The following is a 19,535-nucleotide window of genomic DNA, read 5'->3' as shown; positions in this document are numbered from 1 at the left end:
CGCCGTCAGAAGGCCGGGAGAGGCGTATGTCAACGCAGCTGCAGACCTCAGGCCCTTTCTCACTAGTGCATTAGTCTGCAGCAAAAATTCATTTCTCAAAGTCATTATTAATCATCTGAATTATCTGAACAATTATGAATCAATAATATTTGCATTTTTTTTCGAATTAGTTTTACCACTCTGTGGAGAACACCAAACTTATCAAGGTACCTGAAAAATCCTTTTGGTGATTGAAGAAGTGGTTTCTGTACACAAAGAGGCTCGCCGCGGCCCCCGCTGTTGGCTGCAGGACAAGACACAGGGGTTTGGAGACCCGCGTGCTCTGTGACAACAGCCGATTTGCACCTCAGAGCTGGGTCGTTGGCCTGGTACACCTGGGCTGCTTTGCATGTGCGCCTTGAACTGCTTTGCTATCAGGAAGTATGGATTTAAATATATGAGAGAAAGCTCTTCACAAAACTGAATTTAAGAGAGCTCATAAATGCCCCCCCGGTTTAAAATAGGCCGTTGGTGCCGTCTGAGAGTGGCCAGTACCACTGCACACCTGCCAGGAGAGCCGGATTACCTGGTGTGGAAAGCCACCCGAGTGTGACTGTGGGGTTTCTAGACAGTCACTACCCAGACTGCCACGTCTACAGTAGAGTTCAACACGGTCCAGCCATGTCACAAATGCTCTAAGGTCCTCCCTGGATGACAGCTTCTGGCTACGTTTCCCTGGGCTGCCGGCCAGAGCCAGTCTCACCGGCATCCTCAGGACACACTCGCGGCCTCCGGGGGAGGAGAATATCCTGTGGGTCGCCAGGAAGTTCAGCAGAGAAACTGTCCTCTTGTCCATCTCTGTCATGCCCAGTCAGGCCAGCAGCCAAAGCCTTCTTAAATGGGGTTCGGAATCTAGAGTTATTCTTTAGGTTTTTTGTATAGCTCAGCAGCTTGATGTGTCCTTCCAACTCTCAGATGACTGCCATCTTCTTTTAAAACAGGGAAAATATGCCTTTTGACTTTGTCTGAGCTCCTAATGATGCATTTCCTCCCCAGAACATTTCCTAGCCCGTGTGTGTAGGGTGGCAGGACAAACCACGTTCCAGTTATTTATTATTCTGGCCATCCTGGAGCTGGACGTGGTGCGGAGCCTTTTTCATGCCGCTGGCAGGTGGGGCAGACCGCAGGCACGAGCCTTGCTTGTTTTAGTAAAGGAAGGGGAAGAAGTACGTTAGGGAATAAGGGAGAGTAAAATTGCACAATAAACACTGCATTACTATTCTAACACATCTAATCGTGAGTAGTTAATTTAAGCACTTCCTTCCCATCAGTTTGACATTAAGCCGTGTTCCTGGAGTATAAAAAATTTTATTTTACTCCAGGTTGTATAAAACTATAGATTATTTAGAAAAGAGATAAGCTACTTAAGTAAAAACTACAATCATAAATTATAATTTTAAAAGAGCAGTTGGCAGATAAATTTCCTGTCACGGCATTATTGCGGGGAGCCGCCTGTGAGCTGAGTGCCCGCGGCCGCCCCGTCCGACCGCTGACAGCGCGGCCTCGGAGGCTGCAGCAGGCCGGCGGGGCGCTACGCCCGCACGCCCAGCTCCCGCACGCTCACGCCGGGCTGTACCCCAAAGCCGAAGAGCTCGGCTTTCACTGCCCGCCCCTCTCACGCCTCCGCTGCCGAGAACATCCAGCGATTGAAGTCAAGACTAGAAATCACGTGGAATCCGTGTTGAGACCAGATGTCCTCACTCTGTCCTACAGCCATGGCCGAATCAGAAATGCCTTCCCTCTCGTCTGCTGACCAGGTACGGTGGCACAAGGGGACGCAAAACCCTCCTCCCGGTGGAAACTCCCCGGACGTGCCCAGAGACACGGGTCAGCAAACTCGACTCTGGGAAAGGAAGAAGGGGCTGTGAAAACTTATCCACCAGAATACAGACTAGAAAGCAACAAAAATCGCCTGCTTTTAAAGGTGGTTTTTAGTTCTCTTTTATCTAAGTAACCATATGAAAGATTGCCTGCCATGAAATATGTGCTAAATCACAGACAAGAGAAATGTCAACTGAACCCCAAATTCAACTCTTTTCTATAGTTCCAAAAAAATCTTGTGATAAAATAATTTGCTTTGCTATTGCAGCTGCTATTGTAACTCATTCTTTGCTTATACATAACCTGCATACTATGAGATATGAAGAGACACAGCGCTGCCATATTTCACTGTAACCTAAAACATGGATTTGTTCTTCATGGGCATAAAAGATTCCCTCATCATGGCTTTCTTATAACCCAAAAGGTGAAAGCCTCTTTAAGTGACTTTCCAATCACTCTCCAATTTTATTCCTGACTTAGCACCTCCTGACTAGAAGGTGAAATAAATTAAAATCCTTTGAAAAACAGATTGTTTGCCTTTTCAAACATTCATTGAACCAGGAAGTGTTCCGCCATGACTTGACAGGCACCCGTTCCAAACCAAAGTCGGCTGACATTGCTATTGCTCTTAAGCTCTGGCTTGACATTGCTTGACATTGCTATTAAGCTCTGGCTTTTTGTCCTTTCCTGGTGACAGGCAGCTCCAGGCCTCGGAGTCTGGACAACTGTCACATCTTCTACATTAAAATACTATTTGATCAACTCTTCACAAGAAAATGGCTATTTTATTTATACAGCCCAAATATTTACTGTATTCTATTACCTGTGAGAATTCTTCTCTATTCATCTTATGTTCTTGATTCTTCTTCATGCAACATTGAGCATATACGTATTGAGCCCCTGGTGTCAGTCCCTATGCTGTGTGATGCCATAATGAGCAACAACAGAATCTTCTCTTCCCAATAGTCACCTAAGAAGACAGGTAGAGGGGAATCGCGGAGCAGCGTGATCCGTTTCATTGCATAATTCAGGCGATTCTGGCCAGCACGCTCCGTGCAGTGATTATTCTTAATTCCATTTGCCTTCTTTATGGTTCGGCACTATGCAGTAGAAATTTCTGCAATGGTGAAATGTTCTACTGTTGAATACAGTAGCCACTAGCTGCATGAGGCTATTAAGCACATAAAATGGGTTTAGTGTGACAGAGAAATTAATTCTTAATTTTATTTAATTTACTTCATTTAAATTTTAATTTAAATGCCTCCTGTGACAAGTAACTACTATGTTGGACAATGCACACATAGGCAGACATCCTTGGTGCTATAAGCCACATTATTTGATTAGGCTATAAATTAGCCTTTGAATTATAGAAATCCCAGGGAACTAATTATTCCAGGCACTGTGTAATGCCAGGGGAGAAAATGCATCTGATGGCAGCCTCCTATCTGAATCAAATCTACAGACATCTTATGGTAGCAATCCATCAGTGGGCTGTCGAGTATCAAAGGCATAATTCTTTGGCCAGATTCAGCTATGTCAAGGAAAAGGAACCTAGAACATTAAAAAGTAAATCAATTGTCTTTTTTTTATGTTTATGGATAATTCCTGACAATTCATCTCAAATCTAATAGTAAATTGATACAAATCTAAATTCACTCAAAGTTATTGAGCAGAGAAATGTTTTATCTAGAGAACTATTGAATACTCAATGTGCTATGAAAATAAAAACACAGGGTTTTGGCCCAGAATTTCAACATTTAAACTACTCGCAACCAAAGAAATGATAACATGGTGCCAAGGGGAAAAGATTATAGGGACTTCAATAAAGACAGTAAGTCAGTACAGGAAAGAGAGAGTAAAGACGCACTACTTTCCGGGTGAGGTGATGAAGAGGCAGGGTGGGACAGGGATGCAGGTGTTGAAGGCAGGCCTGGACTTGCCTCTTAGCTCTGACATGGAGAGCGTGGGGACCTTTGGACATTTGCTTTAGTTTTTTCATCTGCAAAATGATAATAATATGCACCTTGTGGATTGTTGGGCAGGTCATAAACAATGTGTTCCAAAGGCCTGGTGCATCTCAATAAATGGTGGTTGATACTATTATGACAGAGTTATAGCCATAGTAGCCAGCACGGTTGAATTCCACCAAGCCATTCTTCAAATTCAGGACATAACCTCTTTTTTTATAAGTCAATACCTATAAATAAAGTGAAGTTTTGTTCCAAGTCAATAGGAGATTCAACGTTGGAAGAGTTAAGTGGAATGCAGAAGAAATATTACCTTTGTCCACAGTTTTTACCTGTCACAGTCAAGATTCTTTTCCTCTGCATTAATACTCACTCAAATTCAATGCAGAATTAGAAGTCATTAAAGAGAGAAATGTAAAAGTAACTGGCTATTCAAATAACTGAAACAGCACTTATTTTTACTGGAAACCCAAATTACATGTAATCTTTGGAGAGTGGAATTTGACCTCAGAGAAAGGATCCAGGAAAAGAATGATCTAGAATCAATACTTACACTCTTCCCCCACTGCCCCAGCATCCCTACCCATCTTTATCCATTCGATTCTGGTACCACAGCCTGCCTCTTTAACTTGCATCAGAACCAGACGTGGAGACGCAATGTCAGATGAACAGTTCACAGAATTCCATGGCTTGAATGTAACCCCCAAAATTCATGTGTTGAAAACTTAACGCCCAATGCAACAGCATTAGGAAGCAGGACCTAAGAAGAGGTGACTAGGTCCAGAGGGCAGAGCCTTCCGGAATGGACTGACACTGCCATCATGGGAGCGGGTTAGTGATCACCAGAGGGAGTTCACACAAAGTGAGTGCCCTGGTTCCTTTGTCTTTCACATGCGCTCACTTGCCCTTCTGCCCTTCTGCCATGAGACGGCCTTGCCAGATGCCAGCACCATGCTCTTGGATTTCCCAGCCTCCAAAAGCATAATAAATACATTTCTTTTCTTTATAAAATACCCAGCCTGTGTCATTGTATTGTACCAGCTGAAAACTAAGACACAGGACATATGGAAGACAAATGCATGCTCCTATTGACAAGGACAGAGAGGCTTATAATCCTGCCACAGCTCTGAGTTAGCAATCTTTCTTTTTTTCAAGTGTGGGCCTTACATTTGTGTGACTCATAATGAGATTATTTCAGCAGTAACCAGGGGTGACAGTTTGCAGGGACAAGAATCACGAGCAAGCAGTGCCTCCTCTCTAGCTGGCCTCGTAGTTGCCACCGCAATTGTGCAGAATCACCAAACCGTTATCAAAGTGATTTGCATGAAAGTCTCTGTCGCTCCCCCCACATTTGAATGTAAGCAATTATGTCATTTTTGTAGTTGTAGGTAAATAAGATTCCTTCCTAAACAACAAAACACTAAACTAAAGCGTACATGTCAAAAGTACTCATCAATTAAGTAGAACAAATTTGTCATCATGCAAACGTAACTAGAAATAAACGGTAATGAGATGATTATAAGAAATATATTGAGTTAATGTGGGGTTAGCTGATGCCTCAGCTGCACCATTTCTTAGCTCGGTGATCTTGGGCAAGTTATGCCAGTGTTTTAAACTTTAATTTCTAAAAAAAATGGAAATAACAATAGTATTTATTTCATAAAGTTGTTGTAATGGTTAAAGAAATAATGCATGTAAAAAGTCTTTACATAGAGCCTAACATACTAAGAATCAACAAATTATAGATTCAACAAATTATCATTGTTAAATATATATAATCATTATTTTCTGCATGGTAAATAAGCAAATGTATAAAATCATTTGTACGGGTTAATATATTTGGCATTATGTTTATGCAGCCAAACCATGTCTTGTTGCATTTTTCCAATATTTAAAATAAAGAGTACCAAACAGAATCAATAAGAAAAAAAATTCACATCTAAACACATTATCGTAAATTACAAGAACATCAAAAGCAAAGCAAAACGTCGATAAGCTATCTGCTGCAGAGAAAGAGCAAATGATCTCAAAGGAGCAACAATTAAACTGACATTACATGCCTCAACAGAAGCATGAGAAATAAGGAGACAATGAAGTAATATTTTCCCACATTGTGAAACAATGGAAAATTTGAACTTAGGATTTATCCTCTTAAATAAAGATATGCTCATAGAAGTCCTCAGAAAATTAACTATAGGAATACCAGCTTTTAAAACATTCTGGAAGGAAGTACTCCTAGAGAAAGAGAAACCAATTTAAAAATACTTTGTAAGATAGGGGAAGTAAGCGTGATAAAACAGGTTAAAAACTTGTTGAGGTATGATATAAATAGGCAATTACCAAACAAGAAGCAGGAGATCAAAACATAGACAAAAATGAAGAAATCCAGAAATTCAAAGCCTAAATGATACCAACAGCAAAAATTGTATCTGGAGATGGAAACAGAACACAGGCAGCAAGAACATTCCAAAGACATTGCCTTCTTTAGGGAGAAAAATAAGCATATATATTATCCTTAATACCTTAGGAACAACCACTAAAAGAATAAACATAGAATACATAACTTTTAGCTAGTGTAAGAAAAATTCACCTATTCAATAAAATTAGAAAAAAACAAAAAATGATAAATATACAAGTATCAAATAAGATATCAGAAGTAAGAACTAAGGCAATAATTATGTTAATGTAAGTGAAGTAAGTTCACAAATTAAAATAACAGCACTCAAATTAGACTAAAAATAGAAGGAGCAGTAATATGCAATTTATAAGACATACTTTAAAAAGAAACAGAAAGGTTTAAGATAGAGGGATGAATGAAGATACTGCAGGCACATTTAAACCAAAGGACAGCTGTGGTAGCAATATTAAAAACGCACAGGAGACATGAAAAGTTTGCAGCATCAGAAGGACTGCTATATACTGAGGAAGTAAGAGTAAGTATTACATAGAGATAGGTATGGGCACAGACAGGTACAAAACAATGTGTGTGCACGCACGTGTATGAATGAAACAAGTAAAGCAACAGCAGACAGAATTGTGGTGAGAAATAGATTAATTGATATCAATCAAGCAAGCCTCTTGATTGATCTATTCCCTACTTACTGGCTAGTGAATCATCCCCGTCGCACACAGAATGTCCTGAAGCTCCTCCACGCTCTGCCTGCCTCTCCTCCCTGCTCCATTCACAGCAAGCTCCTCAGAAGGGCGGCCTCACTCTTCACCTTTCATCCTCTTCTTTCATCTCTCTTGAACCCACCACTCTACCAACACTGCTCCTTCAAGGTCCCCAATTATCCCCACAGTGCTAGCTCAGGTGACTTGGTGTGAATTCCCGTATTTAGCCAAAGTCAATCCTCTTCCTCCTTGAAACAATTTTGTCCCTTGGTTTCCAAGAGGCCACTCTTTCTCCACTGCCTTGACCATTCTATCAACTAAACACTGGCGACTCTAGTAGTCCTTATTTTGCTGAAAACCTCAAGTGTCTTTTTCTACTTCTGACCTCTCCCTGGACCTCCAGACTCATCTATCTGAATTCCTATGTGATGTCTCTACTTCCAAGTCTAAAAGCCACCTCCTATTGACATGACCCAAATCAAACTCCTGATCTATACCCCCAAAACCCGCTCCTCCAAGAGCATTGCTCTTCCCAGTATACGTCACCTCCATTCTTTCAGTAGCTCAGGCCCAAGCTCTTCTTGCTTCCTTACCCCTTCTCTTTCTCCCACACCATTCATTCAATGTATCAGCAAGTCTGTTTGCCTTAAGTTCAAAATCTATGCTGATTCTACCCACTTATTTCCACTTTCGTGACTTCCACCTTCATTCAAGAAGCCATCATATTATCTCTCACCTAAAATGCTGCAATAGCATCCTAACTTGCTCTCATACGATCTATCTTCATTACAATAACCACTATAATCCTTTTAAAATCCAAATTAGATCCTGTCACTCTTGTTCTCAAAACCCACCAATAGGTCCTACATCTCTAAGAGTAAACTCCAAAGTTCTTACAATTCTCTGTTTCAATTCTCCCATTTCTGCTGTGGCATTGACTACTACCACACTGGCTTCCTGCTGCTCCATACTCACCCCTCCAGCCTCAGGGCTTTTGTGCCTGCTATTGCCTCTGCCTGGAGAAATTTTCCACTAGATAACCAGGTATCTTTACTTCATTCTGGCCTTTGCTCAAACGCCATCTTCTCAGCACAGTTTGCTTCAGGAAATTCCAACGTATCAATTTATTAGAGAAAATGGTATACTCACCTAAACAGATAGATTGCTCATAAAATGATAGTATCAAGATTCACCTGAAGACGCTTGCCTTGCTGTATCCACCAACCCTAAAACTGTCGTAGCCTTGTCCAAGCCCGGTCAGGTTCCTTCCAGGAAAGACCCATCTTCAACACTCTCCAGCCCAGACCCAGAGCCCCATAAACACCCCACTCCCCATTCCTCCTTCCGAGACACTAAGACTGTCAAAATAGCATCTCCCTTGCTATAGTGAACTCAAATCAGCTTACTTTTTCTTTATTAACAAGTTATCTAGTGATATTTTGGAGACTTCAACAAAAAACTAGATAGTTCTTATTTCATCCAAATTATTCCAAGAAGCCGTAAAAGAGGAAAAGTTGCCCATACATTTAAGAGGCCATTTCTACCTTGATTCCATAACCAAGTAAGAGTCTATACAAGAAAAGAAATATAAACCTAAATCACTTATTAGCATTGACATAAAATTTCTAGATAAAATATTATCTAGATATATCCAAATTTAAGAAAAAGGAAAGCCCTGTGATTAGACTATCCCAAACCCCTTCATTTCCATCTACATATGAAATCATGTGTAAATATAATTTAACAACAGAAAACCTACCAGTAAAGTCATCACACCTCTGAAAGGAGAAAAAAATCGCATAATTAACTGAATTGGTCCGAAAAGTTATTATGATTTAAAAAGAAAATGAGAAATACAACCTTAACTTGATTAGTCCTATCCCAAAAAATCACATAAAGTATCTTTTGAGATTTGTTTTCTTTAAGGTCAGAGCACAAATAAGAAAACTCACTGTCATCTCCACTGTTCAATATTGGTCCAGAAAAAAAGTAAAGAGAACTATTAGAATTGGAAAAGAAAAGATACAACTATCATTATTTGCAGATGATATGAAGAAAAGCAGAGTCCAACACTATTAGTAATTAAAATTGGCCAACAAGCATATTAGGTACAAGATCAAGTTAACACATTGACTGTCACACTTGAAAAAACAAATTTTTTCCTTGGGGCCATGGGCTTTTATTACAAAAATAGAATAAAAACTTTGAAAACAAAACGATCCTTTCTAATTTAATGAAAAATTTGTTAATTTTTATTGTTTTCTGTGCATGAGTTATATGCAACTTGAAAAATCATTCTCGTGGCTCCCAAGGTAAAGAGACGTGGGAATTACAGATGCTTCACGAGGCCCCAGGCTCATAACTAGCGTGGGTTAAATACAACTCACATGGCAGCTAATGTGTTAAAAAAATCAATGTTTCTTTGTATCAGCAATAACAAAGCAGGAAACAAAACCAGAATAAAAGCCCATTTGATAAATATAAAGTAATCAAATTAATCTGATAAAGACTATACATGGCTTTTCTGAAGAAAAAGCAGATACCTGTATTAAGCAATATAAAGGGCATCTGAATAAATGAGGAGCTACTCCCTTCATCTTAGGTGAAACTCTTATTATCACTAAGATCTCATATTACCCAAATTAGTCTTGAAGACACTGCATTGCAATCTCTAAGAAAGTATGCCTACATTTGCCACTTATAGCAGGATATGTAGACTTGCATGATTGGTACCAATGCAGAAAAAACATGTTGTAATAACATATTTTCAAACTTTGTTTACATCATCTTTGTTTGCATCTCTGGTAAACACTTCCTTTCACTGTAAGAAAACAGCTTATGATGCATCTTTAAGAAAGCATGCCTACATTTCCCTATTAAAACCAGAAATGTAAACGCATGTAAGATGAACGAATGTGGAAAGAAACAAGTAATAAAATATCCTCAAGTTTTGTTTACAAAAAAATTAGACATTTGCATTGCAAATCAAAAATTCCATCAGGACAGTTTGTACAAACTGAAACATTTATTCTAAAAGTTATTGGGAGTAATGAAGCTCTATGAAGACCAAAAACTCTCTGGAAAGGAAAAGGCCAGGAAAGAGGACTCATGAGATTGGGAGCCAGACCGTAGGATTTTGATCTGGCTCTGCCGCCCTGGTTCTGTGTCTTCTGGCAAATTGCTTACCCTCGTTTCGCTCACGTACATGCTGACGGTGGAAACAGAGCCTTCCCCAGGGGACTACCGTGAGAATTAAATAGAATAACGTATGTAAAGTGCTGAAGTGTAGTGAGCCCCAATAAAGTTAAGCCGTTATGATTGTCGTCGATATTACTATATCTTATCTTCTTGCAACGCGAGAATTTCCTTAGCAAGAGCGTTGGCTGGTACGCAGTTGTTCCCCTGCAGGAGACGCCTTTACAAAGGGCCGTGTTTGCTGGTTTGTTTGTTTGGTAACTTATAAAAAATAACAATTAAATTAAAAAGGAGTACTGTTTCTTCTTTTATTTAAAATAAGGAGAGTTGGAGACATTCTCTTCTTTTCCAACCTTTAGAAAATAATCTCCAAAAACAAAAATAAATAAAGCTTGCAGACAGTGGGCTTTAGTAGGTGGGGTACTGGATGATCCATGGCAGAAATATTGTAACTGAAACTCTGAGCAGCCCTCCTTAAACTCTGGTATGCATATTTAGACAGACGTGGTGCAGCTCAGTCAACAAGAAATCATCTAAGCTTAGGAACAAACTGGAAACCTTAAGGCTTAACGATACACTAGAGTATTTATAACAAGTTATTTCTCTCTTGTCATTCATTTTCCCTATCTGTAAAATGAGAATAACAATCCTTGCTTTCCTGGTACAATTCCCAAATAGACTGATAAAGATAGTGCTGTGTAAATGCTTATTTTAAATCCCAGGCAAATGGTGGTGGAACAAAATCTGACAGAATTCCCAGTGCTCTCTGGGGTTAAATAGGTTACATATTAAAAAGTTATCATCTGTGTTTCAAAGAATACCACCATGCACAATCAATATGAAAACACCATGGATTTGTGTTCTGTTCTTGTTGGTGAACTTGATCCTTTCTACCTGTAGCCATAGGCTGTTAATGCTGGAAGTGATGACGTTTCCATTTCTGCAGATTCTCCCAGGAGAAAACAGAATGCTCCTGTAGAAGTCATAGCGCAACAAGTGGAACCCATCAGGCAAGAAGTAGACACCACCAAGAAAACTGTACTTATTTGAATAGCCACCAGGCCTCGTGGAAATTAAGCGACATAACTCAGCTTGGGCTTGCTTAGCGATTTCCGTAGCGGTCTGCATTCCATGATGTTTCCTGGGTTTCGTGCAATGCGTGCTGGGAGTGACGGCGAGGGGGAGCAGGTGCTGGGCGTGGGCGGGGCAGTGCGAGACCGCACGTGCCCGCCAGCCCCAGTGCTGACACTCAGGACGCACTTGCATAGGCATCAAGGGTTCTCGGGCCAGTTGTTCCCATCTTTGCTCTCGCGAGCAGGCAATAACCAAGAGAAGCACACGACTACAAAGACCAGAGCAAGCAAGAGGCAGACTCGAAGGCAAGGACTGAACGTAAGTGCCTTCAAGGAAGGCCGGTGCCCGGGCCTTCTGCTTGGGCACTTCGAGCAGCTGGGAGGGCGAGGAGCTCTGATGGCGCGGATGGTCTCCTACATGGCAGCCACGCTACAGATAGAGAACCATTCTGGACATCAAGGCTGCCGCGCCGCAGGTCCTGCCGGGCCCCAGCCCAGCCCTCCAGAGCCACCTGCCCTTCTCTTAGGTCTGGACCTCTGAACTCGCTCTTACTTCTGCCTGGAAGTGCCCTTCTCACGGCTTCCCAACCCTTCCGCCTGCCGGCCAACTTCTGCTAACTATTCTACAGCAGTTGCCGGGCAGGGTTTCCCGACCTCGCCCCTCTGCTGTGCACAAAGCCGTCCAGTGCCTTCGTGGCCCCTGTGCCACCTGCTTGCACCGCCGGCCAGCGCTCCGCTCCCTGCCCGCAGCCCCAGCACCCGGCGCCAGCCAGCGCCAGCGAGTGGCCGAGGGGGACCAGACTGCAGAGCTCTGCCACCCCCACCCCGCCAGGGAAAGGGTCTTCCGTGAACCTTGGGACAGGGCCACCCCCATCGTGGCGTCACGCCTGAGCTCCTGCACCCCTCCAAGGAGAAGTTAGCGTCTGTGGCCCGGGTCCCTGGTGCGGGAGCACCGGCCCCGCGCCGCTGCAGACATTCAGCACTAGGAGACCTGAACCGCCGGGACTCCCTGCATCCCGGCACGTTCGCTGAGGCCCTGCTAACTCCCGGGTCACAGCCAAGTGCCTGGCCAGGACTGACGCCCAGGAACATTGATAGAACTGACTTGGAGTGAGCTGTGTTGAGTGACCTGGTTCTAAATCTTACTCCACAGCTTGCTCGGAGGCCACGCCCAAGTTACTCGACTTCTCTGCGCCCTCCTTTCTTTACGGGTAAAATTAAAATATTAACAGCATCGACTCCACAAAATCTCAGTGGGGATTAACATGAGACGGCACGAAAAGCATTAATGCAGCGGCTGGCATGGTCGGTGTTCGCTGTGTGGTGCGATTTTATTGTGATTCTTCCTGATATCTAGAATTGGCCATGGACCTTTTGGACCTTGTTTCCAAATCATCACAGATAAGCAAATGAAATATATTAATGGTTCAGATATGCAATTATGGCCACCACGATCAGCTGACATGGACAATCCTAGAATAAAATAAGAAGTGCAAATGTCAGGCTACATTATTTGGTAATCAAAGCACCTCTCCAAGTCTTGCATAGAAATGAACCATAACCTCAACTCCAGAAGACCTACTTTGCACAGTTTCATCTGTCCAGCCTGCAGTTTGGATAAAAGTGCCGAATGCATTTATAACTTTCCTTTTTGTGTGATATTATTTTACCGGTAAAATCCCTCAGGTAAAAAAGAAAAATATTGGTAACAAAAATATGTCATGTAAAATACAGCATATACAATGAGACTGTGAGCTTTGAAATAACAGACTAGTGTCCAAATCCTAACTCCACTGCTAAATTTCTGGGTACCATTTGGCAGGTTATTCTTTTCAAACCTCAGGTTTTCATCTTAGGTTAGGATTGATCATTATCTCCCAGGTGGAAATAACGTGTATAATACATATATATATAGGTATATGTATATACCTATATATATATACATACATACATACATAGATACATAGATAGATAGATACATAGATAGATAGACCTTTGCAGATGCTCATTTAATATTTCATCATCACCATCAAGGAAATATGGGTAGATCTTGACTGGGAGATACTTTGATATCACTCATATTTAGCTGAATCTAGACTAAGATTAAAATACTCATATTAAGTTTGCTGATATAAAGAGAAGACAAGAGGGGAGAAAGTGTGAGGGTCTCTAGATCTTGTTTTATCTACTTCATTTTGCCTGACAACTTAACCTGTACAATTCAGAAACAGAACAGAGCCCCCCGGAAGTTTGCCTGAGCCCTAGAGGTCTCTTCTAGAGCTGTCTGGAAGTGTCCAAGCAACGTTAAACAAGAAGAAAGCTCCCACTTAGACACATCCCTTTCCACGCACATGAAAGCGAATCCAGCACATTGCTCAGCATTGTCTGTTGTTTTCAAATTCAAAGTGCTTGTCAAATTATAAAACAGTCACAAAGCCAAACTCCTACCACCTCAAAACTAAAACAGTAAAACAAATGGAAAAGGAAAACAACAACAACAAGGTGAGTCCTTCTACTTCCCACCACCCATTTCCACAGCACGATGCTCTCCCGCAGCCCCCTCGCCACTCTCCCTGGCCCGTTCCCCGCTGCGTGGCCTGCGTCCCCCCACCCGCCCCTGCCCGCCACCCACTCCTCCTCCTGGCAGCTGCCGCCCCACAGCCAGGAAGAATCTGTCTCAATATTCAAAGCAGAAAGGGGGGAGGAAACAGAGGCATGAGAAGAGATGAAGATGGGGTGAGAGCCGAGAAGGTGATGTTACAGGGATAAGGGACAATATCGGAAAGATAGAGAACATAAGGGGCAAAAGTTCAAAGTCAAACATTATCGCCTAAAAGGGATGTCACATGGGAGACAACTGGCAGTTCCCCTCAGGCAGTGTTTGGTTGAAAAAGTTCAAAGCCATGTGTGGCTGTTGCTGCTGTGTTTTCCAAAGTCATTTCCTATTGATCCAGCACACCAGGACACCATGGCTGGGTTCGCCTTGCCAAATACGAGTTTCCACTTTGCTGTCTGGATGGTATCCAAGAGCCACATTACCCTGGAGACAAGAAGCACCTTGCCTTTGAAAGAAACCGCCTGTGCAGGCAAGCGCAGAACGTCCCACAGATTTCCCACCAATTCTGGGACTGAACTGTTACTTCCCATCTGGCCCTGCGAGTTATGCTGTTGTCTGTGGGTTGCATCACCTCGGAGCAGACTCTCTTCCCTGGGACGGGATGAGCCAGCCTTGCCAACTTTCTTTCCCTACAGGTTAACGGAAGGGATCCCCAGACCTTGGCAAATATGTTTCTAAAAACATACATGTTTCAGAAGCAGACTCTGGATGGGAGAATGACACAGAGGTAGACACGATATCCAACGTTCCTTTTGTACAACAGGCTGTGTGACAGCACAGCACGGCCGCAGAGTGACAGAACAGAGGAAATGAACGTGACCTTAAAATAATGTCTGAGTTTTAGATTATTTATCTAAATGAGGATGATAATGCTCGTCCTTATACTCCGCAGGGTTGTTAGGAAAAGGAAAGAAAAGTGCATACAAAATCATCATGCAAAGTAAACAAATAGAGGAGATTATTTTCTCAGCCTGACAAGAATAGAAAGGTTTGATTTTGCCTATGGGAATTTTGTCCCTATGTAGGGACTGAATATTAGAGAGTAAATGTCTTGTTCAAATACGTTTTCCCAGCTAGCCACTGTCACAAGTAGAAACAGGAATGGCATAACTGTCTTTATTTTACTTTATTTTTGTGAAATCAGGCGGATGGAGCTGAGTGGACACTTAGCTGTCCCGTCAGGAAGGGTAGCAGAGCCACACCGATCATTTGGAGGCTCTCGGACGACAAGGTCGAACTTACGACTCGACCCGTTTGACAACTGGCAAATGAGAGACTTACTTAGGACTCGACCCGTTTGACAGCTGGCAAATGAGAGACTTGCCAAAATCAAGAGCTTGAAACATCAGAGAGGGTCCAAAGTCCATCTCTGAGACAGCTCCAAATCCAAGCCCACCCACCCCCAACCACACCTGCCGGCAGCGTGACGCCACTGCTGTTGCCAGGAGCACCACGCTGGGAAAAGAGGGGCAAATCACAGGGCAGACATGCTGGAATGCAGGAGAATGGCTGGCGTCTTCCAAGGCAAGTTCATTACTGACTGCAGCACACAACTCTACAGCAGCTGGCCTCACCACCCTGCCTCGCTCGTGTCTCTAGAGAAGCCCTTGTATTTCCAGGTAGAGGAGATAGTATAGTGTGTAATCTCCACTCAACAAACTTTATTTAGAAAAAACTATGTGCCACACACCACTTAGCCCCGGGATTACGAAGGCGACTGGGCGGCGCAGTGGCGGAGGCAGGCGTTGCCGTTCTGCGGGAACGCTGTGGGGCTGCGAGCAAGGTGCTTTGGGGGCCGGAGCCGTGGACTGCGTTTCTCCCAGCGTGTGAAGGGAAGTCCAGGAAAGACTTCTTAAAGGAGGCGCCATGAGCTGAGTCGTGAAAGACGAACAGGAGTTTGCCAAGCCAGCGAGAAGGGGGGGGGGGCCGTGCAAGGCGAGACAGCAGCTGTGCTCGGGGGCCGGAGGGTGGGGGGGGTGAACGGCTGGATTTGCCCTTCATTTTTAGTCAGGCCGCTCAAGCCTCTCTTTGCAAAAAAAAAAAAAAACGATTTTCTGCAATATCAGCAGTGGTTATGGTAGCAATGGTGGAAGCCAGGGGGAGGCTACTGATAGGACTAAGATAAACATATAATAAATAATAATTTCACTCAGTTTTTCTGAAAGTGAAGTTCTGCACAGTTAATCATCTGCAGTGACTTAGAAATGTGAGACTAGGTAGCCCCATGGTTGAAGCATACAGACAGGACTGCAGAGCTTGTACTGGGAATGCATTGCTTAATTCTGAAACTTGTGTGACATAGTCTTTCCTATGATATTCCTGGCACCTTCGCTTCCATCTGTGTCCACTCCTGCATTTGGATCCAGGATGCTCATCACATTTATGCTCATCCTCTGGCAGCGCCACCCACATTGTTATCTAAAATGAAAGCAATTGATAGCCACAGCCATCCAAGTCAAGGGACCCCTAGAAATATGTGTGTGCGTGGTGGTAAGTAGAGCAATTTGTCTTTTTCATTTTCCAGGTTGCTGATGGAACATTGGCACAGCAGTGACATTAAACTTAGAAAGGTTTCTTAGGAAAAAAGCTTAAAATAGAATAAAAATTGTTTAAATACAGTTTAATTATTGCATGAGACTTGTGTCCTGCTGGTCTTTGGCAAAATAGTAAGATGGATTATGAGGCAGAAATCAATTTCTTCATGTAGGCCGCTAGGGCTATCCAATCCAAGTTTCAAAAGCATAAAATTATCTGAAACAGTGGTAAAATGATTTGTTTCTAAATGAAAGAAATAAAAGTGAGATAGTATGACAGCCTTTCATGTCAAAGGAACACTAAAGGCATAATGAGTTTATTGACTCATTTATGACCTATCATTGGCCGGAGTCATTCCTTTGCACGTACTCAAAACATTTCAGATTTTTCTAGGAAAAATCAATTTCTAATTCAAGAACATCATCTCTGGAATTTGAAAATAAAAGCATAATGTTGCGCCTATGTTCAGAAAGGGCTGGGGATACTGTTAACTATTGCTCCTAAAGGTGACATTCACCAAATCCAGATCAGCAAAACAGCCGCACCACCTCATCTCCAACTAACACACGTATGGAAACTGGGAATGCCAAGATGGCTGTGGATTCACGGAGGATTGAGTTGAAAGGGATTCTGATGCTTTTATCTGGGCCCAGAAATGACTGCCATGGGCCGGGGGAATGGCCGCCGGCTCACATTTGCCTTCCCTGAGCTAAATTTTCACCTCGCTGAACTGTCTTTTGTTTCTCCTTGTCCATTGGTCTTCCAATTAATCCATTCTTTAGCCTCCTTCTCTGTCTGAGTCTTGCTGCTCATCCAGTGGTGAGTGAACCCTGCCGATCAGGTATGTTTTAGGGTTGAGTACAGCACATGACATGTAGTGGGCCAATCCCTTACATTAGATTTTTTTCTTAGTAAGCTCAATTCTATAACTAATCAGATATAAAACAAGCAGAGGAAACTGTCTTCTAGTTCACAAGATAGCAGGCTTTTATCAGCCAGAGGCCAAACCCTAAGTGGCTTTCTTCAGGACTTGAGTCAAAGGCAAACTGTGCAGAGCGTGAGGGAAGCCCTTCGTGACTGTGTTAAATTTCACCTTCCAGATGGGAAATGATGAAGAATATTTTCAATCCGCCTTTCAAAGGCAAGTAAACACCAGGCAACTAGAATCTGAAAATACATGAAAGCGACAAACAGAACAAACCAGAAGTAAGCAAGCAAAAGTTGACAGAATTAGAGAGAGATAGCATTTAGGTATATTGAATATGCTCCTATGCACGTAATGGTATTCTGATGTATAATTTTCTTATTCAGAAGTGGCCCCACAAAAGTTGCAATATAAAGGAAAGTGTACTGTTCTTTTAATAACAAATGGGCCCAAGTCTTTGTCAAGTTAAGTCCTTCCTCACTGTGCCTGGGTCATTAGGAGTCACAACGCAAGGGCATTTTAATGCAGCAAACACTCATTTCTTGACTGTGTAATCTGTAGCTCTTTCAAAATTTCAATTCCATATATAATAAACTGATAAGTACAGAACCACCAATAGTCAATTCTGAATTGCTAAATACTGCAATTTCGGATTTTGTTAAACATATGCTGTGAGTGTAAAAATCAAGATTGTTTCAGTGCTGAAGAACTATTCGCAATGGCAACACCAGGCAGTGAAGAACCGTGTGCGACAACTACGAGCATTTCACTGTCTGTCAGGACTCAGAAATGGCCATGATCAGTTATTTTAAAAAATTACTAAAAAATAAGAATCCTTCCCAATCAATATCACTGACATGACCAATCATTCTTCCCTTGCATTTTAAAATGCAGATGTCGTTGAGTTCGATGCATTGCCTCTCATCCAAATACGGTATTGTGTTCACATGGAGTCCATCTGAACAGAGTTGTAGGAACAAATTCGTTGATCCCTGCCTTTGGGCTTCTCCTCCTCAAACTTGGTCTAAGCCACCTAATAAGAGTACGTAAGTGCCATAGCTGCCAGCCCCACTTTTCACCCCCTGCAAGGCAGATGGTGTTTCCTGTCCTCCCTCCCTGTCTGCCTCGGACTGTCCTGTGCTATTGACACATGCAAGGCAGGGCCGTGACAGCAGTAATTTCTGACATTGACTGAGTCACTTTGCTGGGCCAGAAACAATTTCATGTTCTCTCTGTCTGTTGTTAATTCATTTACTCTTCACCTAAACATATGAGGTAGGCTATTAATGCTATTCTCATTTTAAAAATAAAGAAACACAAGTTAGCAACATAGCTAGAGACACAAAGCTTATAAATGACAGCTCAATTTCAAAGCAACTGTTTTGACTCCAAAAGTATTCACTATGCTGTGACAGTACTCTGGTGGTATCTCCCATACAGAAGTACAGGCGGGACACATGTATTAGTTAAACGCTTTTGTTAGCACGGGACAGAAAAGTAATCTGGTGACTATGAACAGAGGGAGTTACTGTAAGGATATGCATGGCCCAGGATGGTCCAGGAAGCACAGTGGCTCTGGACTGAACAGCCCTTCTGTCTCTCTCCCTCCCTCTCCCCCTCCCTCTCTCTCCCCCTCCCTGTTTCTCCCCCTCTCCCTTCCCTCCCCCACATGCAGAGGAATCCTTACCTTAAGCTAGGGACCCAGCCCAGTGCATGTCGCCCGTCAGCCTGGAGCAGGGCCTGGCAGGGTGTCTACATCCTCATATCTTTCCTCAAAGATTCACAAAAGGTATTTTTATACCCATAAAGGGGGCTCTGGAGCCGATCAGCTTCAGGCCTCATAAAACTTTGAACTCTTGGAAAGGAAGGTCCTTTCCCTGGGATCTTCCCTCAGGGCACACTGCGGCCCAGCCAGCCCTCTCCATTTGCTCACACCCGGCCAGGGCCACCTCCCTCCGCCCGCTCGCCCCCAGCCAGGGCCACCTCCCTCCGCCCGCTCGCCCCCTGCCAGGGCCACCTCCCTCCGCCCGCTCGCCCCCAGCCAGGGCCACCTCCCTCCGCCCGCTCGCCGCTTCCAGGGCCTTACCTTCCTCTGCCCGCTCGCCCCCTGCCAGGGCCACCTCCCTCCGCCCGCTCGCCCCCTGCCAGGGCCACCTCCCTCCGCCCCCTCGCCCCCAGCCAGGGCCACCTCCCTCCGCCGGCTCGCCCCCAGCCAGGGCCACCTCCCTCCGCCCGCTCGCCCCCAGCCA

The 19,535-nt window shown here is 43.4% G+C and overlaps 1 long non-coding RNA gene across 1 annotated transcript; it reads right to left on the bottom strand.

Annotated features, from left to right (window-relative positions):
• Positions 1-1,641: 1,641 nt before the first annotated feature.
• Positions 1,642-19,200, bottom strand: LOC105874826 (uncharacterized). The gene is made up of 3 exons (XR_012915732.1): positions 18,974-19,200; positions 2,684-2,977; positions 1,642-1,882 (listed from the first exon to the last, which is right to left on the bottom strand). It is a non-coding gene; the product is annotated as an uncharacterized LOC105874826 (long non-coding RNA).
• Positions 19,201-19,535: the final 335 nt, after the last annotated feature.

The sequence above is a fragment of the Microcebus murinus genome, chromosome 29, assembly GCF_040939455.1.
Source record: "Microcebus murinus isolate Inina chromosome 29, M.murinus_Inina_mat1.0, whole genome shotgun sequence".
Classification (NCBI taxonomy): Eukaryota; Metazoa; Chordata; class Mammalia; order Primates; family Cheirogaleidae; genus Microcebus; species Microcebus murinus.
Note: the sequence above shows the minus strand (reverse complement) of the source record. Positions and strands in the feature narration are given on the sequence as shown.